The 23306-nt window shown below is 41.6% G+C and overlaps 1 protein-coding gene across 2 annotated transcripts in view; it reads right to left on the bottom strand.

Moving 5' to 3' along the window:
- The window catches only part of dscaml1 (Down syndrome cell adhesion molecule like 1), a 92741-nt gene that overhangs the window by 50581 nt on the left and 18854 nt on the right, over positions 1–23306 (bottom strand). The window lies entirely within an intron of this gene.

Below are 23306 nucleotides of genomic sequence, written 5' to 3'. Positions count from 1 at the left end.
CACAGAACAATTTTGATAAATGTTTTAATGCTGGCCACAAGCACCCTGACAATCTAAAGTAACAAAACATGCCTGCAAAAAAAAAAACACACACACAGACGTACAAAGTCTTTACTCTAAACTCCTGCTACCATACTGCACACTCAGTCCAAATTCCCTCGGTGTGCAGAAAAACACACTCCATATATCACACACGCTGACAGCCATGTACTGTCTCTCATAAGAAAGTGTTACGGAGTTTATATATGTGTATGTGTGCGTGTGTTGGTGTGTCTGCGTGTGTTTGTATGTGTAGTGTATCATTCCTTCTCTACTTAAATATTGATTGTTGTCTTGTCTGGGGTTCAGGGTTAAAGACCATCTGCTGCCTCCACCCTTCAATTATTCAGTCACACTACCACCAACCCTCTCTATCCCCAACACACACACACATATACACACAAATTAGTCCCTGGGGTTGTATTTTCTTTTTCACTGTGTCGTAATAGCCTACTACCATGCATACTACACTATACTATGTAAAATTGCTGAGTTATCTGTTACTGTCATTTCTTCTTCCTATTGCTTCATGACAACTTAATGCACACACACACACACAAAGCATAAATACACACTGTCCATTACACGAGTTTAACTGCTCACAGTGGAGTGGCAGGAGGTCGGCCCCTGCTCTCTGAGAAAGCAGTACTCTGTGGGGGGGCTCGGAGTTAACATCACACTGTGGTGAGGCCGACTCCTCTGACCTGAACAAGAGCACTGAGAACAAAAATGAGATGAAGGAGGAGGAGAGGAAGAGTGAGTGAAGGAGGGGAGGACGGAGGGGGCAGGAGGGGGAGAGTGCAAAGAGGACAGAGGGGAAGGATGTAGAAAGTTTAATAGTCGTAGAAACCCGAGTGTGTGGGAGAGAAGCAAAGCAGTGAAAGACAGAGAAGGCAAGAGAGGCTGTTGACCTCTGGCTATGGAGCTTGTCGCTATAGTGCAGGCAGGGGGGAGAGAGGGGTGGTGGGTGAGCGTGGGGGCTTGTTTGTTAGTGAAGATGTTTTTCCTCAAATGCAATGTCTCCGCGCTGCAGTCTGTGAGCGTGCATCTGTGTTTGTGTGTAATCTCCCCGGGCAAATCCCTCTTTAGCCAAAGCAGGGAAGAATAGAGAAGAAAAGGAAAAGCCATCTTTATCCAAATCCAATTGCAGCTGGAAGGAGAGAGTAGAGTGAGGGAGGTGGAGGAGGAGAAAGGAGGAGGAGGAAAGACGTTGTAATTTGTCTGAGGGATTACAAGGAGTGCTGGCAGAACATGACTGCTGACTGCGTGTGTGTGCATGCGCATGCATTCGTGTGTGCGTGCCATGGCCTAACCCCATGAATTCAGAGCATAACAACATCAGAGACAGTATTTTTGTAACAGAACTAGAGCAGAAAATAAAGAATATTTCTGTACAGCGCTGCTCACTCCAGGTAAACATCAAACCCTCCGTGTGACTCAATTCATAATAACAGCTCGGAGGTTGACTTGGAGGGCAGAAGACTGGCCCTCTGTTTAGCCCAAAGTCATTATTACTTATAATTGTCTCTTTCATAATAGATAAGAGTTCCTTTGGCTCCACTTTCATGACATTAGTGGTGCCATAAAAACACAATTACACATTCATATCGCAACTAAAGCAAGCTAGAGACAAGACTGTGACTCTACAAGGCCAGAAATATGGCATTAATGTAGTAGCAATATGGCAGCCATCAAATCTAGGTTAACATCAAGCGCATTCTTGATCACAGGCAAATATATACTGTAACCACACTGGGGTTTGTTTCTAAAAGCTGCTTCCATCTTGAATCCAAATCCAAGTTAGTCATTTTCTTGTTCATTAAATTATGAACTTTATGAATTTCTTGCTGAACCTTTAATGTTTTAAAGCAGTTTTTTTTAATTGGCAAAGAACAATAATCAAATCATTCAGTTAGTTATTTATCCAAATATTAAATATATAATCTATGTTGGAAAGCCTGAGATTTACTTTTTTAGAGCAAAAAATTACCTTTTTAGACTGAATAGACCTCTAGGATCCAAATTTGACAAGCGGATCCAATACTAGTTTCAGAGTTAATGAAATGCTATCAAGCAACCAACTCATACACACAGAAAATATGACTGGGCACACAACAAATAGGAATAAAGCCACTAGCAGCCACTTGTAAATCCTTCAAATTTAAAGAGGTATCCAGACTGCTAAAGGGTTAGAGAAAGGAGAGAAAGAAAAGAAACAGCAGGAATGGAGTGAGGGAGCTGGAAAATGATTGTGGAGGAGAGAAATGGGCTTTGGGCCAGAGTTTGGGTGCCATGGTTTGATGTGATGTGACTGTACGACACACAAGAACACATTTATCTGCCTGGAGCAGGGTAAGAGTTAAGGACAGTGGAGTCAGATAAGTGTCAGTGTGAAACAACATCAGTGTCTTTCTCTGTCTCTGTGAGTGACAGTGATACAAGGCAGCCTGCCCCTTACACATATACACACACATACTACAACACAAACACACACACACTAACACAGGTACCCAACGGCTCTATGCAGGAACAGCTGTTTTGCTGTGACACACAGCATACACTGCACATCACATCAGATATACAGCAGCTCCTTACACAGAAACTCATGGACCACAATGACACGCAGATACCGTTGCTTGCTTCACCAAATGCTGACACACTCTTCTAGGCATTTTATACTGTCAGGTTACATTTACCAGATACACACTCACACACATCTATGTACAGTATTGTCCTGCAGTATCCCGAGAGGACACGCGGTAAAATGGGTGCACCTAGAGTTCATGCTGAAAAATAGAGATACAATAGAAGTAGTTTTGGACAATATGACAATAGAGCTGTGTCAACCTGTAGAGAGTTTGAGGTGCATCATTTATACCAAAGTAGAAATACCTTTGATATGTGTGGTTGTCTGAAGCCACTGTGGCAATGTGGTAGCAGGGCTGTTCGTAAGTCTTTGTTTTTTTTGCAGCAAGCCATTTAACTGCTACTAATAACATGAACAATACCTCTGGTCTATTTGAGTGTTCTTTAGCAGCTAAATGGAATTCAGCCATCATTAATTATATTACATACATCTGTGCTTTTGCATCGTTGATGGAAAAAAAAGTCTATTGGATTCATATGATTTTGATTCAATGTGATGACATACCTCGATCGTACCTTATCAACTACAGATATCACATAATATCTATGGGTTCTGAATACCACTTCTATCTTGAATCAGTTTCCACTTAATGTATTTTTATTGGATTTGGATTTGGTGAAATGCTTTCAGTCCCAACAACATATAATGAGAGCAGTTGCATACCTTTTGACCTACCATAAAGCTGAAAAATACTGTATCAAGTGAGCTTGAACTAACAGGTACTATATTAGTTAAGGCACAGCAGCACTTTGATTGATGTGTTTGGTTTTGGTCTCTACAGCTAATTTCACCATTCATGACAACTGTACTGAGGGTGACTTTTTATAGAACTCACTTGTTCAAATTGTATTAAAGTATAAAGTTACACATAATTTACAGCATGGTCACTCTGACTGACAGGTGAGTGCTGTTACAGATGGCTTATTTGAGCATCCAGGCGTCATTCAGCACGCCTTTGTTGATTTTTAGATTAGCTGGCAGAAGAGGCAGTATAGCCAACATGGCGGTGGCCACAGCATATTTTCACCTCCAAAACCAAATGGTCACGTCACTAATGTGCTGTCCGATGTTTTTACTGTCATTGGTGAATGCAAATAAGGGTTAATTTTGCAGCAGAAGTGTTCTTGCATGGCTCCACTGAATGCAACTGACAGTGTTTAGGTGGAAAGCTGATGAGGAATCATATGATTGTTGCACATCTTACTGTGGCTGGTTTAACCGCACTGTACTGTCTCTACACCAAGAGAAGGACTTAGCAGTTGCTGATAAACTAGTTCTCTGGACTGCAGTGGGAATTAGGCACTCAAAACTGGAATAAATGTGAAAGTACACTCAAATAAATAAAGGTAGCATTCTGATTTTCTCAGTATTCGATAACAATTAGGATTTTGCTCATATAATTGTGCTCCTACAAAGGATGCCTCACTAAACTTGCTACCAAAAGATACATTTGTGCTCTCTTTCACTCTTAGAGTGTAGTAGACTCACACATGAACACACAACCACATAACACATTTGCACATGCACATCAGTATATACACACACACACACACACACACGTGTTCAATGAGGCACATTATACAAATGTGTTATTGCAGTATCACTGCAGTATCAAGGTGATATACTGCAAAATATTTTTCTGCTTCTTCTTTTCTTTCCAAAAGTCTAGCGAGTCAACAGTCTTCTGCTTGTATGAAAACGTGCATTGCAATCAATCTTTAGATGCGTCAAAAAATGCCCTACAGTGAGTACAACAGTTGAATAAGCTTGGCTCAGTAAGACAGAAAAGCAGCTTCAACAACACTTCTGTGATCATGAAACAATCAAAGAAAATGATATGAGAACGTGTAGTATAAATGAGGAGACAAAGGTTACATAAATGAGAAGTTGGAAGGTAATTCGAGGTTTGTATGTAATGTATGAGTATTATGTTGGGCAACAAAGCTGTTTGCGTGAAATGGGAAGTTCTTTCACCATTCACCAACATATATGATGTCTTGGAGACAATGGTCACCAAAGTCAGCACAGAATCAAGGTCCTGCAATCCAGACAGTCGGGGAGATCCTCAAGTCCAACGGCAGCATCATCATGTATAGACAGACATGGAAGTTTGTACTTGTAGTATCTTGAGTCTATACGCAATCATCTGCTGCATTGGGGAGCCCGAGGTATGAGAGCTAGAGTTCAAGGCTGCATCTTTTGAAGGGAAGATGAGGATATCCTTGGCCACAGGTAACTGTGTAGCTGCTGTGCTGCTCTTGCATGCATTGGTGTTATCACTATAGATAATGTAATTTTTCCATTTAATACAGATGTGCACAGTTCAGAGCATTTGCATTTATTTAATTATTCTTTCCATATTTTTTGCCGTTATGCAACAGTGCATAAGCTACGATGGTATGAACATGTGTTTTATAAACAAACAAAAACAAAGCATTGAGGCTATGTAAATAATGCAATCAAAAACAATATCACATCATTATGCTTGCTACTGGTGACAGTCAGCATGGTTAGCCATGGCCATGCTTACACAGTGAAATTACAGTAGAACTGCTCTGTCATACATTGTTGGTTACCAATATGAGTTTTCAAAATCTTTGAAACCTAATGATTTTCAGTATTTCAGCAGACCTGACATTGCTAAGCTAATTTTACCAGTCTAATACCCTGTATGCATTAAACGCTTTGTAATAGATCAGAATTATTAAATCTATTAACTATAAATATAACTATATTAACTATATTAACCATTAACTCTCCTGTTGCTCAGGTAAATCCGTGCTACTCTCTCACAAAGCCACAGGTAGGCTTTAAAAGACCGGAGTGCATTTCTATGTTTCTCCCCTCTGCCCCATCGCCTGTATGGGATGGAGGGATAGAGGTAAAGGAAGAATTGAAACAGGGAACAACAGAGAGAAAAGACAAAGAATGTAAGCCCCCACAGCAGCACTTAAAGTAAGTCTGCATTATTGATGAGGAGACAAAGCGAAACATTTATTTATCATCGAGGATGTGTAGAAGTTAAGCCGATCCCTACAGAGCTCAGAGAGAGTGAGAGACAGACAGAGAGAGAGACAAAGTGAGGGTCAAGAGACAGAAAGAGGCCATGTTGAAAGAGAGATGTCTAAGGAGACTTGAGTGTATTTTTTGTGTGGGTATACAGTGGAAGGTCAAGTCTAAGACGTGTCCTGTGTATTTTCTTTGGTCAGCTGTGGGATTTCCTCAGGGCTGGAGGATCAAGACCAGGCCAGAGAATTATTTATGAGTCCTAAACAGGCTTCCATACTACACTGGTGTGCCTAACCCTCCACTACACTAACTTTGATGTTCAACCCTTTGCACACTGTTCCTGTCTTTGTTCTCTGTCATGATTTTGAAAATAAAAATAAAAATAGATACAGACGTTTTTTTTATGGATTTATGTCTCTATTATTGTATTATTTGAACATTAGTTTATTAATCTTCCAGAGCCCAAAGTGACTACTTTGAATCGCTTCTTTTGTTAAATAAAGAATCCAAAAAGCAAAATATATTCTATTTCCAATTATATAAAATAGAAACGTGTCTTAAGGTGACAGTTATATACATAGAAATTAGTATTTTTGTGATTTAATACCCCCAATGTTGGAGTGCAATACCATTGATGTAAAAAAAGAAAAGTTGTACACATTTTTATTATTATTATATTCATCAAATATCATCAAAAGCTAAGAAGTAGACAACTTTGCTATCAGCTAAACATCAAGCAAGTTCAACAACATAAGACATAGCAGCCAGCTAATTTACCTACTAGTCCAACAGCAAGAGGCGTCTTTCAGCCGTTTGCATTTCACAGAGCAAACCTCGCAGACTAAAAGCCAGACTAAAGTTAACTTTAACCAAAAGCCACTACTTCAAGGGGAACAGTTTGTGTCCACAAATCGGCAGTGAGTGCCTCTGATGTAACTTTGTCCCCAAAATGCAATCAATACAAGTAAACATCCATACAAATGCACCAAAGACAACACAAACAGTAGAGATTTCAAATCCGTTTGTACAGTAGGTAACACAAGAACACACGATAAATGAATGAACAAAGTTTGTATTGCTCGTAGTTAGGACAACTCCACCATTAACACTAGTTACTATAGTGATTTGGCTTTGTATTAGAGGATCAAATTGTCACCTGTAGGAACACTTCCCTGCATGTCAGATTAGGCATGATGTTTGGTTTAAATAATGCACATTGTTCGGCTGTGACTGATGGATTTGCAGGGAACTGACGTGTGAAAGTGGCTGAGCATGAATGTATGAATAGTGCAATTTTATGGACATGGCTATACATTGTGTGTGTGTGTGTGTGTGTGTGTGTGTGTGTGTGTGTGTGTGTGTGTGTGTGTAGGGGAGGCCGTCAGGGGATAAGCACTCAATAACAGCTGACACTGAGCTGCCCTCTGCTCTCGCTCACACAAAGGACTATGATTATATTACTGTTTGACTGCCCACCACCCCCACCACCCCTACCAGCCCCCCTCCATCCCCTCATCATACCCTATACTGCCAAGCCCTCTGTGCACTCAACGGCTAAGATAATTACCACTATTGTGTGTCACACACATACACACACTCCCATGCAAAGTGTGCCACGTACTTGCCAGCTCCCCCATCTGTCCCCTACTCTCTCCCCCCTTTTTCCCCCCCTCTCAGCTCCCTCTCTCCATTTTTATCTGTTTTTGTTTCTGCACCTATTGACATTCGTTATTTGGCAGGGGGAATCCACTACAGACGGGGAAAGATTGATGGAAAAAGACGTGTAATTTTTACTACTTACACTGATTCAATGTTGTACAGTCGGCTGCTGATCCTGTTGATACAGTTGTTATCAGCCGGTCAACATACTCATACTAATGCCGCATCAGTAGTGTGATGGACCTATCACCGAATATCAATATTTTTTCCAATACCTGATTGTCTACTCTACTAATTCAATTTCTCCTTAGCCTACAGCATGTCCCTTCCATCCTTTAACCTTTCAATTTACTCAAGAAGGACAGAAACGCAGCACAGGAATTCAGTTTGAGAGTATAGGGTAGAGAATAGCGTGCGACAGTCCTCCGATGTCCCCTTTCTTTCATTCCTTCTTCCTTTCTCTCCTCTTCCAGTTAAACTTTAATGTGTTTTCCCGCTCAAGTACTCAGGGAAACTCCTCAGAAATGGCTTTGGTTGCAGAAACACCAGAGTGGTTGTAGTGTGGCTTCTCTGTGTGTGTGGCGTACTTGTAAGAGAAAGAGATTTAAGTGGTTAGTAGCCATGTATGTGTGTGTGAGGAGGTTGCGGAGGTGTGGTCACAATATGATGTTGGAGTGGTGTTTACACGAGCGAACCAAGCCACAGACAAATGTAGCCATTAATACCAAAACATTTTTCACCATTTCCTCCATGTGCCTTTTTCTCATTCGTCCATCCAGTCTCCTCTACCTGCAGGAACAAACACACACAAACACACTCTCTCTCTCTCTCGCTCTCTCTTTCTCTGCGTTGAAGGTTGAGGTGACCACCTTGAGAGTGTGTAATTGTTTAATAGCCTGAGAGCTCCCATGTCTACCCCAGAGGCCTTTGCTCGCTGAAGATCGATCAAATACTCTGGCTGCCGGTGACAACTTCGAAGACACACACAGGCAAAGGGGCTAACAGTGAGTGCTGCTGGAAAGATGGACAGAGACAGTTAAAGGAAAAGAGAAAGAGGGAGTGAGAGGAAAGAGGAGTATCTCCCTTAGCGGCTGCCATGTGGCTGTAGCCATCTGTTGGCAGAGTCTAAATTAATTAGCTCCATTCATTACTAGTTTGCAAGAGGCCTGCAGTCTAAACCAGACACCAGCTCTGCAACTTCCCTTTCTTACAACCTCTTCTCCTTTTTTCACCCTCTCATACAGCTAAAAACCTTCCGAGCTTGGATTTAGACCCTGAAAGGCCAGTGTTTTGCTGTCATAATCTACTCTGATACTAAATTTAACAAGTGCGAATTTAAAGCTCCCAATTGGACAAAAACAAACCCACAATTAGTTTGTCAGTTTGTAAAGATAACTTTATCTGAGGGCCACTGGCACGGTTGCTCTCTCTTAAGGTGTGTACACAAAGAACACAATTCAAATACTGACGCTGCAACACTGTACACAAAGTCAAAGGAAAGACGCAGGTGGATATACGTAGATACAAATTAGTGTGGCTGGCATGAACCGTGGTGAGGACGCACTCAAGTTTCAGGTTTCAGGTTTATTTGTCATGTGCAGGTTAACACGGGGTCAGTAATACAATGAAATGTGTTGGACAAGAGGAACGAGTCAGTCAGTGCATTTGTTGCTAGTAAGCTTACATCTGTACTGTTTTGTATTGGGATGGTTTTCACAGAAATGACGCACCGCATAACAATTGAGAGGCCACTCAGTGGGGAAAGAAAAGCAATAATAAATAAAACTATATACACTCCAAAAGATGAGCAACACTTCCCTCCATTCCCTCGTCCTTTACATTCCCTTTTTATCTGTTTTACTGCTCTGCATGGTTACTAGAGAAGTGCTGCTCAAAACTTCTTGAGAATGGCAACTTTTTTTTTTTCATGCTCTAATTTTAAGGATTGTTTTAAAATTAAGACTAGGAAAAACTCTAACTATAAAGTATTTTGGGGCCAGAAAATTAATTTTAAACATATAGACAAGTCTTATTCTAAATTGTCTGGCAGCCAAGAGACCCTTAAGGTCCACAGCTTTTATTGTGAAAATCTGCCATGATACCACATTTAAAAAGGTGTAAAGTTAAATCTTTCACTCAGACAAAAACAAACCCACAATCAGAAAATCTCAGTGTTGACACTAAACGGAAGACATACTCATGTTATCCCTCTAGACACACCTTCCCTCACCCTCCCCTTTCTCTCGCTCTGCCCTCTTATCCCACTTTTCCCTCTCATCCTTTGGGAGTGCTCTGTGCCACCGCAGAGACGACAGATGGGGCTCAACATCATCCAGAGAGTGAGAGAGAGAGAGAGAATAGAGGGAGGTTGCATTCATTATTTACATCACTTGGTATTGGAATATTAATGCTAAAAGCAATCGGGCAACCCTTCATTAAATTAACTGGAGATGTAGGGAAAGAGACGAGAGGGTGAGATGGAAGGATGGGGGGAGCGAGGGAGGCAGAGACAGTGGGAGAGGAGAGAGAGAGGAGCACGCTCTGTTAAATGGGCCCTAAAATTAGTGAAGCAAAAACACCTCCATTAAGAAAGCCTGCATCTCTCTTTTCCCTCCCTTCCTCCACTCTAACTCCTTTCTCCCCTTTTATGCTCTCTCACTTCTTTTAAACACCCCTTCCTCTCTCATACGCACAAAAATCACTGCTTTACCCACTAGTGCCTGCTCTGAACCTCTTTGAGAAATATGCATTTCTGTGCTGTCCCTCTTAAGTGCCTGTTCAAAATTTAAACAGGCTTATGGTGGCAGAATGTGTCTTTGGTCCCCATGTGCATCTCTCTGGAGAGTACTCCTCTGTCTTTTACTCTCTCCATCACTCTCTCCTCGGCAACTACACTTTTTTTTTTTGCTGTATCTCCCTCTCATCACTCCATCTTACCCATCTTCTTCCTATCTGTCCCCTTCTCTCTCTCAATCCATCTCTCTCTCTTATCTTCTACCTGTCAGCAAACCCCAATATTATTGTCACACATACAAATGTGTACACGCTGGATATGCAAGCACGCATGAGCGCACACACAAACGCATATGTACGCAGACACACAGCTATGCACATGCATACATAAATGTACAAATTCATGCACACTGGCAGTATAAGGACATATCCACACACACACACACACACACACACACACACACACACTGACAGCGGCAGAATTTGTTCTCTCCTGCACAGCAACACATTGCGTATATGCAGAGCCACTCTCCCTATTAGTGGAATGCTGCTACGCGCTGTTGACTTCTGGAGAGGCAAACATACAGTCATGTCCACTGGTCATCAACTGATGCCACAATTACCCACCCCTCCACCTGCCACCCAGCTCTTCACAGCATGTGTGTGCACCGTGTGCATAATTGAGAGGTGACTTCCGCGTATGAAACTATAATGATCGTAATGACACCGAAGGAATTCACGTAATTGGAAAATTAGGTCATCTCCTATTGGTGGAGAAAGATCAAAAATGGAAACTGAGGCTTCCAGATGCAAATGAGGTCCCAGTGACTCTTGTGAGGTCTTAAATAGACAGAGCTTAAAGCTCAGGACTTGTTCATTGAAAAGATTCTCCTGGTTACTGCTACAGACTGATACTATCATTTATCTACTAGATATACCGCCAGGACATACCAACAGTTCACCAGCATAACTGATTTTATACAGTAGAAGAGTTCATCTACATCACTCCATCCATCCACCCATTCATCCATCTATCCAAACATCAATTCTCTGCCCCCCATTATTCCTGTTCAGGATGAAGGCAGACTGCAGGCTATTGCACCATGCACTGAATAAAAGCCCTACAATAGGCATAGGGCATGGCATTGGGTGAAAGAAGGAGTAAAGCATCAATCTTTCCTAAACTACTGATATGGTAAATTAATTTCAATATCAGTGATACTTATAGTGACTGAAAGATTGCATGAAAAATAAGGAGCATGCTATGATATGAAAATGTCACAACCTGACGCCTCAAAAAACTGTGCCAGAACATGATCCTCTGGCATTAAATAGTTTAGAAACACAATCTGTCTGGGCAAACCGGTCTGTGTACGTGATAGACAACCCCCAAGAGGTTACTACAATCAAAAACTGTTTTGAAAGCAGGTGCATTAAGGTCTGCATAGATCAGTTTAACCAAGAAACAACTGGAACCTCCCAGAGAAGACAAAGTGAGGGAGAAGAAGTAAAATAAATCAATGGAGAACATGTGTGCAAAATGTTGCCTGTTTACACATCCAGCAGACACAGAGCAACATGAACATCCCATTGGAGTTTCTGATCATCTAACATAAGTGCCATATTTATATGTGTTCCATTTTTGATTTTGTCCACTAACTCTTGGTGAAAAACTTTTCTACTTCTACTCTCTACATCAGCCCCACATGTGCTTTGCCTTGTGGCTTGTTTTGATGAGCAACATAGCCTCTTGTAACATACAGATACTTCTATAGACTTTAAACATGGCGACTACACTTCCTCTGTTTCAATCTTGACTGGAAAATCTCTTGAGCTTTTGTGTTTTGCTTGTGTGTCACTAGTGACTTAGTTACCGGTTGGTTTATTGGTTAGATGTTCTGCGATAGCTGGCTCATTGGGAAACTGAGTAACTGAGTAGCTGAGTTTAATAAGTCTTAGGCAATATGAAGTGAAAATAAGCTTAATTAAATGTCTTTAAAAGTATGAAGAAGAAGAAGCATCAGCTTGAGGCAGCAGGAACTAAAACTTCTATTAAAGTTTATGCTGTTTCCATAGCAACAGATGCTAAGCTGATGCCGGGGTGTCGGATTTCAGAGCAACAGTAATGTAGTGTTGTTGTTTACAGATCCAATTGGAATATATGTCTGTAAAATTGCAAATGTTACAGATGATAAATATATATAACTCACAATACCACCAGTCTAAACAAAAGAGAATTACATTTTGCATAGCAAGACAAAGTATAGACAAAAGTGCAATAACATAAGTATAACCGGAATGTAATCTGGCACCATTGGAGGCACGCTGTTTACTGGAAAACAATCTATTTTCATGCATGTTTAAGCTCAATAATAACAGCCTCTCCTAAAATGCTGTTATATCCAAAGGGACTCACAGGAACCCAATCTCACCTCAGACCTCTAGGATGATGCAAACACAGGAGAAGACGCATCGCAACGGTTTGAAACCAGACATAAGTGAGAGACAGGCATCAGTGAATCCAACATATTGAACAAATAAATAAGCATGTTCTTCCTGTTCCACGATGTCACATGTAGATGTTTAATCTAGCTGTCACAAAATTAAGTTAGCGACACGGCAACATAAACCTACAATAAACCCTCTGAAGGTCATTTATCCTCATCTGTCCTCACTCAAAACAACCTCACCTGGATGAAATATTAGCTCATTACTGTATGATGCTCTGCTATGGCTCTGTGTTTGTCTGAGGATGTCAGAAAGAAGTGGGATGAGTAAGAGAAAGAATTGGAGGTAGGGGAGCGATGGAATAAATACCCGTCTGTTTTCCCCTCAACAGAAATAAACAAGGCGTTCACTTGTCAGCCTGCAAGAGAAGGGCACACTGTTTATGCAGAGGAAAAGAGGAGAGCGACACACAAAGCAATGCACACACACAAATGGCAAATCTGGAGATGGGTGCTGTTGGAGACTGCTTAAAGAGGGACACAAGTCAAAAAATATGTGTGCGTATATTCAGTACACAGAGTACAGCAACTTCGGAGCATTATTCATGTCACTTCCACTACTTTGACCTGCAACATAAGAAAATATAACATAAAATGCTGAAAACTCAACACCACTGTCCAGATATTTTTCTTTTCGCTGTGTGAGAAACATTCAAACAAAATAGTGACGTGTATGATTACAATTGGAAACCTAACTTAGTTTAAAAACCGACTGTTTTTCTCTTAGGAGATGGCGGCGGAGCATTGTGTTTCCCAGGACAAAAGAAAAATAAGTTTGGCGGGAGAAAGAGCACCAAGACAAATCAGTTTAGTGCCTACAGTTTGTGTTTTCTTCCCATTCTTTCTATTTTACAACTTATAATGTTGTATTTGGGCTGCTTAAGTGTGCAGCCGGCTGTGGCTATTACAAATACATTTTATTTCGCAGGGAGGCTGTATCTGACATACATTGTATTTTCAACTTGGCAGCAGAGATGTAGTCAACAAGGATGAATGAGCTGTAGTGCGAGCACTCAACTGTCAATCTGTGCTCATACACAAGAGCTTTGTCCACGAGAGCGGGTGGGGGTGGGGGGGTGTACGTGTGTGTGTGTGTGTGTGTGTGTGTGTGTGTGTGTGTGCGTGTGTTTGTGTGTGAGGCCGACCCCAGAGAGAATGTATCAAGGCTAGAATGACTTTCAACTGAAATGTATATGAGATTCAAATTACATTCTTTTTTTTTCCTCTATACTCTTCCCTCCCTCCCTTCCTCTCCCCCTTCCTTTGTCTTCTGGGAGCCTTAGTCAGCTAAGCTCAGATGTAAAAAGATTTTCTTCTCTCTCTCTCTCTGTCTCACACACATACACACAAACACACATGCGATCTTAGTCAAAGGCCAGTTGGTGCTGTAGGTTGATGTAAGTGTGAATACTAGTGAAATCCCATGTAAAGGAATAGTTTAACTTTTTTAAAAGTTTTTGGTTAGCGTGTCCAAAAACTGAATAATAAAAACACACAAGTTGTGGTTTTACAGGGGGGTTATGTGCCAAAGTATTTCTTGCCTTGGAGTTATTGTCTTATTATCACCAGGCAACAAGTGGAGACACCACAAAAGTTATTGTGAAGTTACTGGAAGTTGATCCTCCTTACAACTTCTCTGTTTAGACTAAAGCCTGATATAGCTCTTTCCTCTCTTCCACAGACCTCCATAGTGGTCCAAAAACTATCAATAACACATCAGTGACTCACACCATTGAACTGGACGGCATGTTCCTTCATTATAATGAACATTGGCACTGTAGTTTATTTTGAGTCAATCTCACATTCACCGTCCTGCTGCTACTCACTTCTGCACCAAATCTGTGGCTCCCAGAAACAAAAGTGCTCGTGAAAAACATTTCCTAAAAGCTACAGTGCCCAGATGTTTTGAGAATTATTTTGCCCTTTTTAAAACATGAAGCTATAGTGAAGATATTAAAGATGTGCATAAGGCTTTGGGCTGAGAGCCACAGAAAGGCTGGGAGAGAGGAACTGGTTGACACTATTGGTTTTGGTCTCTTCTCTTGAGATTTGTTAACGATAACAAAAATATAATATACGGCTAGCCTCATCCTTTAATTTGGCTGAAATGGAAACATGATAGCAAGCAAATTATGAGGCCATAATTTATACATGTGGCAAGGAGTGCTATTCATGCAACATGTCACAAATGTAAAGTACAGTAGAAGCGAATAAGGATGGAGAGTGAGCCATTAGCTCAGTGAGGGGTGACTCAGAAGGAAAGGAGAAAAGGAGGTAAAAAGGAAAGACATGGAGGATTCCTCACAAGACAAGAAACTCACATCGCTGTTTTCAAACAATCTCTCCAGTGAGACAGAGTGAGAGGAACAGAAAACTTGCATTGCCCTGGGCATTGTAAAACAATGGCTATGCACATGAACAAAACAGACCACAAAAAAAAAAAAAAGAAGACTGCACTTTCAAAATACCAAGAGCTAAGGTACAGAAAGTGAGAACAGCGCTGAGAAAATAAGTAGGTGAGGGAAGAATAGGAAGAGGGCAGGCACTCTGAAAATAGCAGAAAGGGAAGGAAAATAATGATGCAAAACAAGAGGCGGTCAGGTGGGCCTGATAAGCGCTTGAGAGGAATAAATGTCAAGTCAAGCAGTAAGAGAACCCTGGGAGGTGGGGGTAAAAGAGAAAGTGAATAAGAGAGAGTGCATTTATGATGCAAACAGACCAAATAAGAGAACACGGAGAACAAATCTGAAATTGTCCACAATGGATCAGAGCTTCTTGCATTATTTTGATGCAGTGGCTACATAAAAACATAATGAAAACTTTTAAAAACACTATTGGCAAAACAACCGTTACATGTGTTATACTCTGCTGACTTCTATGAACTATTGATGTGTGTGTGTGTGTGTGTGTGTATGAGGGGGGTGTCTGTGTGTGTGCGCGCTGACACGCCAGCATATGCCTTATGGGAGTCTTCAGGGCATCCCATACATCCCAGAGAGCCCATTGATTAGCTATTAATAAAGCATAGAGATGCCATTGCTCACAGGGGAGGTCAGTAAGGGCTCACACGCAAACACACAGATATCCACAGACACACACACACACACAGGCAGCTACACGGTTTGAATGAGATTAGCTGAGGTTGGATGTAGAGTGTCAAAAGGGGAAAGAAATGAGCAGGACTAAAGAAAAAAAGAGAGCAGGTAAGTTGTGCCAATCTATTTCACCTGTCTCCTGCCCACTCCCCCACCGAGTTATTCTACCTCTATCTCCCTGTCCTCCTTTCACTTTGAGGCTCTCTATCTTTCTCTCGCTGCCTCTGCTTGTGTCCATTGTGGGCTGCATGTCAGAGCTCCACTGGCTGTCTTCATCCTGTCTTTGATTAGCTGTGATCTATGAGCCCGATGAAAGAAATGAATAAGGAAAAGTGACTGAAAGCAGTAAAGACGGGAGGAAAGAGGTAAGAGGAGGAGCTCCTACAGCTGATGGATATGACTGTGGTCAAGTCAGGACACATTCTCACCGAGAAAGAGAGAGTCACATTTGCATCTTGCATTCTGCTTTATTTGCTGCAGTTTTCATCCATTTTGTTCCTGCTTCTTCAACCCACTGCCGTCCTCCTCCTGCTCCTCCCCTTCTGTCCCTCCTCAGCTACCCTCCCTCCCACCCTCTCTCCTTCCCTAGCATGTACATCTTCAGGTCACGGGTCATTAAGTCAGCTCCAGAGGGGATGTGTCTGAACAGGATATCTCTCATATTGCCCTGCCCCCACCACTCCGCTAAAACGCGAATATGCACAAACACATGCACGTCTGTAACCAAACATGCAAACACAAACGCTTCGCTCTCTTTCTCTCTTCTTCATCTTTCTCTCTTCACAATGATGAAATGATTAACATGTTGTTTGGCCTGTTGGACAACTTACAAATGATGTGATCATTACTCTCAAATTCATTATTTGCAGTGCTCCATGTTAACACTTTGACAAACACTGTCAAGTCTCTCAGGTTCAGGGCCAGAAGCAGTGGTATCACATGTTACATTGGGCCAAATTCCAGAGACTGATAATTATCTAAAAACTGTTTAAAACATTTTACTGTGTGATAGTATGGATATATTTCTGTCATACTTCTGGAATATACAATACACCATTTTTATAGAAGCCTGGGAGCTTCCACTCATGCTTCTGAAAATAGGATAGAAAACTATACCATACTTAAACATCATATAAGAACTTGACAACCTTCTGATTATATTGTTTGTAAATAAAGTGTGTAATATTTAAAAAGCTGTCCTGTGGAGTTTTTGACCACTAATAGCACCATGTACCCATGTCATGTCATGTACTCAGGAGCACTCATGTAGTATGATTCACATCCTGTTATCCGTTATGCAGACAAGACAACAAAAAGTGAAGTAGAACACTGCAGGCTTTTTTTTTTTTGTATTAACTTTGTAAATGTTTTATGATGAAACATGTTTGTGACTGTTGCCATGCCAATGGGATTTGGAGATCGGAGACACTGAATGTAAAACTTTATTTATTTTGCTTACAAGCTTACACTCCAAAGAGCAGCTTAAAGTTGCAGCCAGGTTTATTGATTTGAAGGTTTTCCAAATATTTCCCACCAAAAAAATTTGAGACCATCCTGCATGCCATTTAAAGCTAATATATCATATAATCTAATTCAGTTGCTTTTTAAATGCTACACTTAGTATTCAAATATATATATATATATATCAAATAAAACAGAGCTCCGAATAATGTTAGGCATGCGGATGCCTTTGTCTGTCAACTTAACTTACCAACAGACAACTTATATTCAGGAAAGGTCACATAAACACATTCACATTTTAGCTCAGGCATATGTGACAAACATTGTGAGACTGCTTGCTTGCAGATTCATAAACAACCATTGCACACACACAAATGTACATACACACACTGCACCATGGCTGTTGTGCACTGTCAAACAACATTAGATTGCAAGGCGGTGTCAGTGGGATAATTAGAATAACACATCCACTGTATTCTTCATTATGTGTGTCATCTTCACTTATTGGCTGTGCTTCCTTGCTGACACCTCCCCTAACACCTTCCACCCAGGACACTCACACTCTCACCCCACCCTGCAAGTGACGTAGCTTTTAAGGCAAAGTCACGATCCCCATTAGTGATGGCCTCAAGTATAGATCTGATTGTCTGAACCTCCATCATGTATTTTTTTTTCCTAATTGGATCCTTGGCCTGGAGGAGAAGGAAGAGGAATGCAGCAGTGATACACAAAGTTGAGGAACAGCATCACTGTTTGAGGAAGAGGGTGTTGGCGAGGAGATCATGGTGGGTGATGAGTAATGCTCTGACGTAGGTTCTGCATTTGGCAAAATATCTGACAGAGATTCTGTCTGCTGGCATGTATTTAGACTACTATTGTAAGTATATATGCTGGAGCATAGAAGATGAGGCACGTATCCTTTCAGTCAGAAAGATGCAGATGTACCGCCGCACTGCAAACACAGCGAACAATGATCTCATGCACAATCAAGGACTATACAGTATAAAATTAAAAACATGTTGGCCTGGAGGTCAGAACCAAACAGAAATACACAGACAAAATCACATGAATATATACTTGCGCGCACCTTGGCTGTGTGCGGTTAATGAATAACTAACTAGCAGAGAGGAAAGGGAGCCATCTTCTCTGAGTAAGGCCAAATGAATTCGCCGAAGCGCTATGCAAATGTTCCCTGGGCTAACGAGACTGCCTGCATGATTGGAGTGCCATTGAAATTCTCCTCGTGCACAGCCCTCTCTCACTTCCTACCTCCCTCCCTCCTTCAATCTCCCTCCATCTCTCCCGCCATTTCAATCTCTACACAGAACATCCATGTTCCTGTGTATGTACAGTGTCTGTCTACCTACCTATCTACCTACCTATCTACCTATCTATCTATCTATCTATCTATGTATCTATCTATCTATCTATCTATCTATCTATCTATCTATCTATCTATCTATATATATAAACTGCACATTTATATCTCAGTGGATCTTAAAGGTTACAAATCATCATTTCCTTTCAGCACTCAAATCATGTCAACCACACAGATACACACTGCAGCCCTATCAGTGCCTGGACAGCAGTGAATGCCCCTGTGTCTTAGTCTCTCTCTCTCTTTCTGTCTGTCTCACTAACACACACACACACACTCACACACACACACGCACACACGCACACACGTACACAGTCCGCTCAAACAGAGCGCGCTCAGAGTCGCTCTGCACCTGTTCTCTCTGTAAAACATCCAAACACGAGTGCTGAATAAATAACCCAACCTAACACGAATCACTGCCAGGTTCACGCACACGCACGCACGCACGCATGCACGCACGCACGCACGCACGCACGCACGCACGCACGCACGCACGCACACACACACACACACACACACACACACACACACACACACACACACACACACACCACAGCCCATAAACACACATCAATAAGTAAACACCACCTATTTCCCCTCCACAGCTACCCCGTGCCCCACACCCCTCGCACAAACTGCTACCATCCTAAAGACAAACACACATAGACGTACTTGATGTGTGTAATGGTTAATGGTCAGAACAGGGATGAATAAAGAAGGTCTAAAGGAGAAAGAGAGGTGGAGGAGAGAGGGTAGGTTCGGGGAGGGGGGTGGTTATTAAGCACTTGTCAGATGCATCTTTAAAGGCAGGACATAGCAGCTTTAGAGCCCCTGGCCCCCTCTTCCTCCCTGGGGAGCTGGGGCCAGCAAAAATACAGAGCACACACACCTCTCTCTTTGTCCATCTGCCCATCTTCTCATACGTCCTCATATACTTACCAGCTTTATTCCATCATCCCTCCATCCTATGCCCACTTTGCCATCTGCATAATTTAGCATGTCATGCTTTTGTGCCACTTTGTCTTTCTTTTTCTGCCTATTCTGCCATTTTTTTGCGCCTATCTGTTGTTCACTTTCAGCCTTGATGGAGTGGAAGGAAAAGACGATGCTTTGTCACTTCAACGTCTTCCTAATAAGTGCCTCTAGAAGAGGAAGGGTGAGAGAGGGACAAAGTTAAGAGAAGAGAAGAGTGGGTAGATGGATGGGGTACAGAGAGTATAGGGCCTCTGCAGAGTAGCCACAAAATGGAGACTGGGACAGAAGCTGCAGCAGCTGTGGTGACGCTACACTTCACAGAGAGAGAGAGGCAGTGTGTGTGAAAGAGAAGGGGGATTAAACAACCTCAATCAATGAATGCAAAAACACAGACGTCACACTTTTCCACACCCTCTTCACCCTCGATACTCTCCCCCTCCTCTGTCTCTCTCCTCTGAAATCAACCACTCAGTGACTCAATGAATCCACAGGAACTTTTGAACAAGTTATGATTAATATTACTGTAATATCAATTTTTACAGCTAAATTATATTGGTAAAGGCATATATTCCTTAGCCTGATTTATGACTGTAATATATCAATGTTTTCTTCCACATTAATTAAGGCAAACTACTCAGGTGTCACCAATTTAATATATTCACAGGTATTCACAAGTTTGATGTTTGTGTCTGAGGAAAATGAAGACGTATGTGATGTCACAGAATGTGACATTTTACTGTAATGGATCAATTTCTTCATTCATTTAAACATAACACAAAATGTACTCTCTGTATATTTTTAGAACAGTGTTAGTCATAAGTCATGTTTTCCATTAGTCCCAGGAGACTGAACAGACCTGTGAGAAGTTTTACATTTGTATGTAGAATTTTGATAGTGGCAGTACTGTATAAGGAATAAAATTGGAAGTACAATGAAGGTTATTCTCATGACACAATTGATTTTACTGATATTTGAGATTTTAAAAAAATCTATATATCGGCTGATAGTCATGGTTATATGTACAGTAAATATATAACTGTAATGGTGACACCATAGGTCAATGCCTTTAGACAAGTCTGTAATCTAAATTCTTCTTGCTTATCAGTTGACATATATTAATATATATGCAATAAGATAATACATGCAGATATATCAGCCCTGCCAATTCACTCTAATGTGAACTGCACATGCACACAGTGTCATCCACAAACCACACATGCGCAGCATTATCATCCTATTCAGTGCCATGCGCCATGAAATTTACAACATATAAAAATTGTAGTCAGAGAGAAAGAAAGAAGTGTTACAAAGGTTTATCTTTACATTTGCATATAAAAGATTTCTTCTCCTGACAGTGAGGACATGTATATCTATGCTACCTGTCACTTAAGTGTACATAAAAATGCCACTATGTCATCTGTGTGTGTGTGATGTGTGTGTGCACGTGTGCGCACGAGTGTGGCGGAGCTGAGCCGTGGTGATGCACTAATAAAAATCAGGCAGCGATGCATCCTCACACCTTCCTCATCCCGCCCGCCGGTTCGCACCCGTTACCATGGTGACCAGATAAAACTCATACTGTTTTAAGCTCCAACTGGAGGAGGAGATGGATACTAACAAAGTGACACACACGCGTGCGCATGCACACACACACACAGATGAAGTTCCTTCATACACATCCGTCAACAGAGCATCCTCTTTCAGTTCCTTAACTGACAAGCAAACAAATGCTAATTTTCTAACCAATGGCAACACCAGCAAACCATCAATTAGAGGGAGAGACATGGCTACATAGAGAGATTGCAGAGAGAAGGGGAGGTATGACAAGGGAGTAAAAACCAGGATAGCCAGTCAACACACAAAGCCCTCCTCTGTTTGACTGTCTGCCTGTCTATCTGTCTCCCCCCTCCCTCCCGACACACACACACACACAGCTCCATGAACGGGCCTCAACGCAAACAGATTTGGCTGTCAAATAGTGACACGACACCCAGGCAGGGTCGTCTCGCAGTGAGGCCAGCTGTCAGCAAACACCCTCCTGCCTCTTCATCAAAGACCATTCAAACTCTGCTTTATTGACCAACACGGCCGTCTGTGTGACATGTGTCATCCTGTCAAGCCAATACCTTGGCATACACTGTCCCTAATAAATGGCAAACCACTAGAGCATCTCGAGTGCTATCGAAAGAGAGAAAGCTGTACATGCCACCAGGAGCTGATGGATGGATGGATGGATGGATGGATGGATGGATGGATGGATGAGGTGTGTGGTGGAGTGCAGTTGGTTGTGAGGGGCGCACACGTGCACACTGTATGTATGTGTGTGTGTGTGTGTGTGTGTGTGTGTGTCTGTGTGTGTCTGTGTGTGTGTGTGTGTGTGTGTGTGTGTGTGTGTGTGTGTGTGGCCATGATGCTGACCATGGTACAGACCACCAGTCTGTACCAGGGAGGGATAGAGATGAGAGGAGGCTTCCAGCCAAAGATGGACGGAAAGAAGAAGAGGAGCACTGTGTTACTAATAAGACCTATTCATCAGCCTTGGAGAGAGAAAGAACAAAAAAAAGCTCTCAAACCTTTTCAAATGCAAAATCAGAGGGTGTACTGTATGACTATTATTTTCATTATCGAATAACCGAATACATTTTTTCTAGGTTAAACAATTTGTCTATAAAATGTCAGAAATCAACCGTCCAAAACCCCAAAATAATATATTTACACTGATATAAAATAGAAAAAAGCAACAAATCTGCAAGCTGCAACAAGCCAGTGTGTTAATTAATTAATTAATTAATGCGAGATGAGTAATCTATCAAAGTAGACAAATAATAACAAAACAGCTCTATTAATATTCTTTACTGTATAGATATAGAAATTAAATAAAATACTAAAACATAAGAAAATAGTGAATATAAATAGAATATAAATATAAATAATAAATATAAATAACATGATTCTTCACTGTAATCATTTTACATGAAATTACTAATTACAGTTTAAAATAATTCTGCTGTATTGTATTATAGTCATATGTTCACGGGGGTAATTATATTACAGCTTTTTTATTAAACCATATGGATGACTACATAAACTTGGTGTGTGTGTGTGTGTGTGTGTGTGTGTGCGCATCTCTTGCTTGTTTATATGTGCATGTTTTACCGTCAAACAGACTGGCCTGGTCTCACCACTCTCACACTGAGGGATCCGTGACAAGAGAGAGGGGAATCCAACAGCAAGCTTTATCGATCCAGACTGGAAACCCCCCTCAGGCCACACACACACACACACACACACACACACACACACACACACACTCTACAGCTGTGCTGGATCAATGAGTGCTCCCGTGTGAAGGACAGAGCCATACAAAGAGGAACACAAACACACAACACGCACGCGCGCACGCACACACACACCTCCATACACACACTTACTAAGAGAGATGAAAGCGGTGCTCGGTATCAGAGAGCGAGATAAGGGGCAGAGGGAGCAATACGTATCATCTGACCTAAACAGACTCATCTGACACCCTGCAATTTGCCATTGCTCCACGGAGCAAATGTTAACACTGCGCCGCACAAGCCTGTACACATACACACACACATACACAGCACACACACACACACACACACACATACACAGCACACATAGACTAGACATACAGCAGCATGTAGAAGGCTCCGTTTCAAACTGATAATATTATTCGTCAGTTAAACATCGAATGATTTGAATAAGGGATCAGATGAGGCAGAGAGAACAGCTCCAGACACAGCAGAAGCCCTAGAGGTGTGGTTGCTCTCTTTTGG

This window comes from Larimichthys crocea, chromosome VII (assembly GCF_000972845.2).
Source record: "Larimichthys crocea isolate SSNF chromosome VII, L_crocea_2.0, whole genome shotgun sequence".
Taxonomy (NCBI): domain Eukaryota; kingdom Metazoa; phylum Chordata; class Actinopteri; family Sciaenidae; genus Larimichthys; species Larimichthys crocea.
The sequence above is the reverse complement of the archived record's forward strand: the minus strand, read 5'-3'. Positions and strand labels throughout refer to the sequence as shown.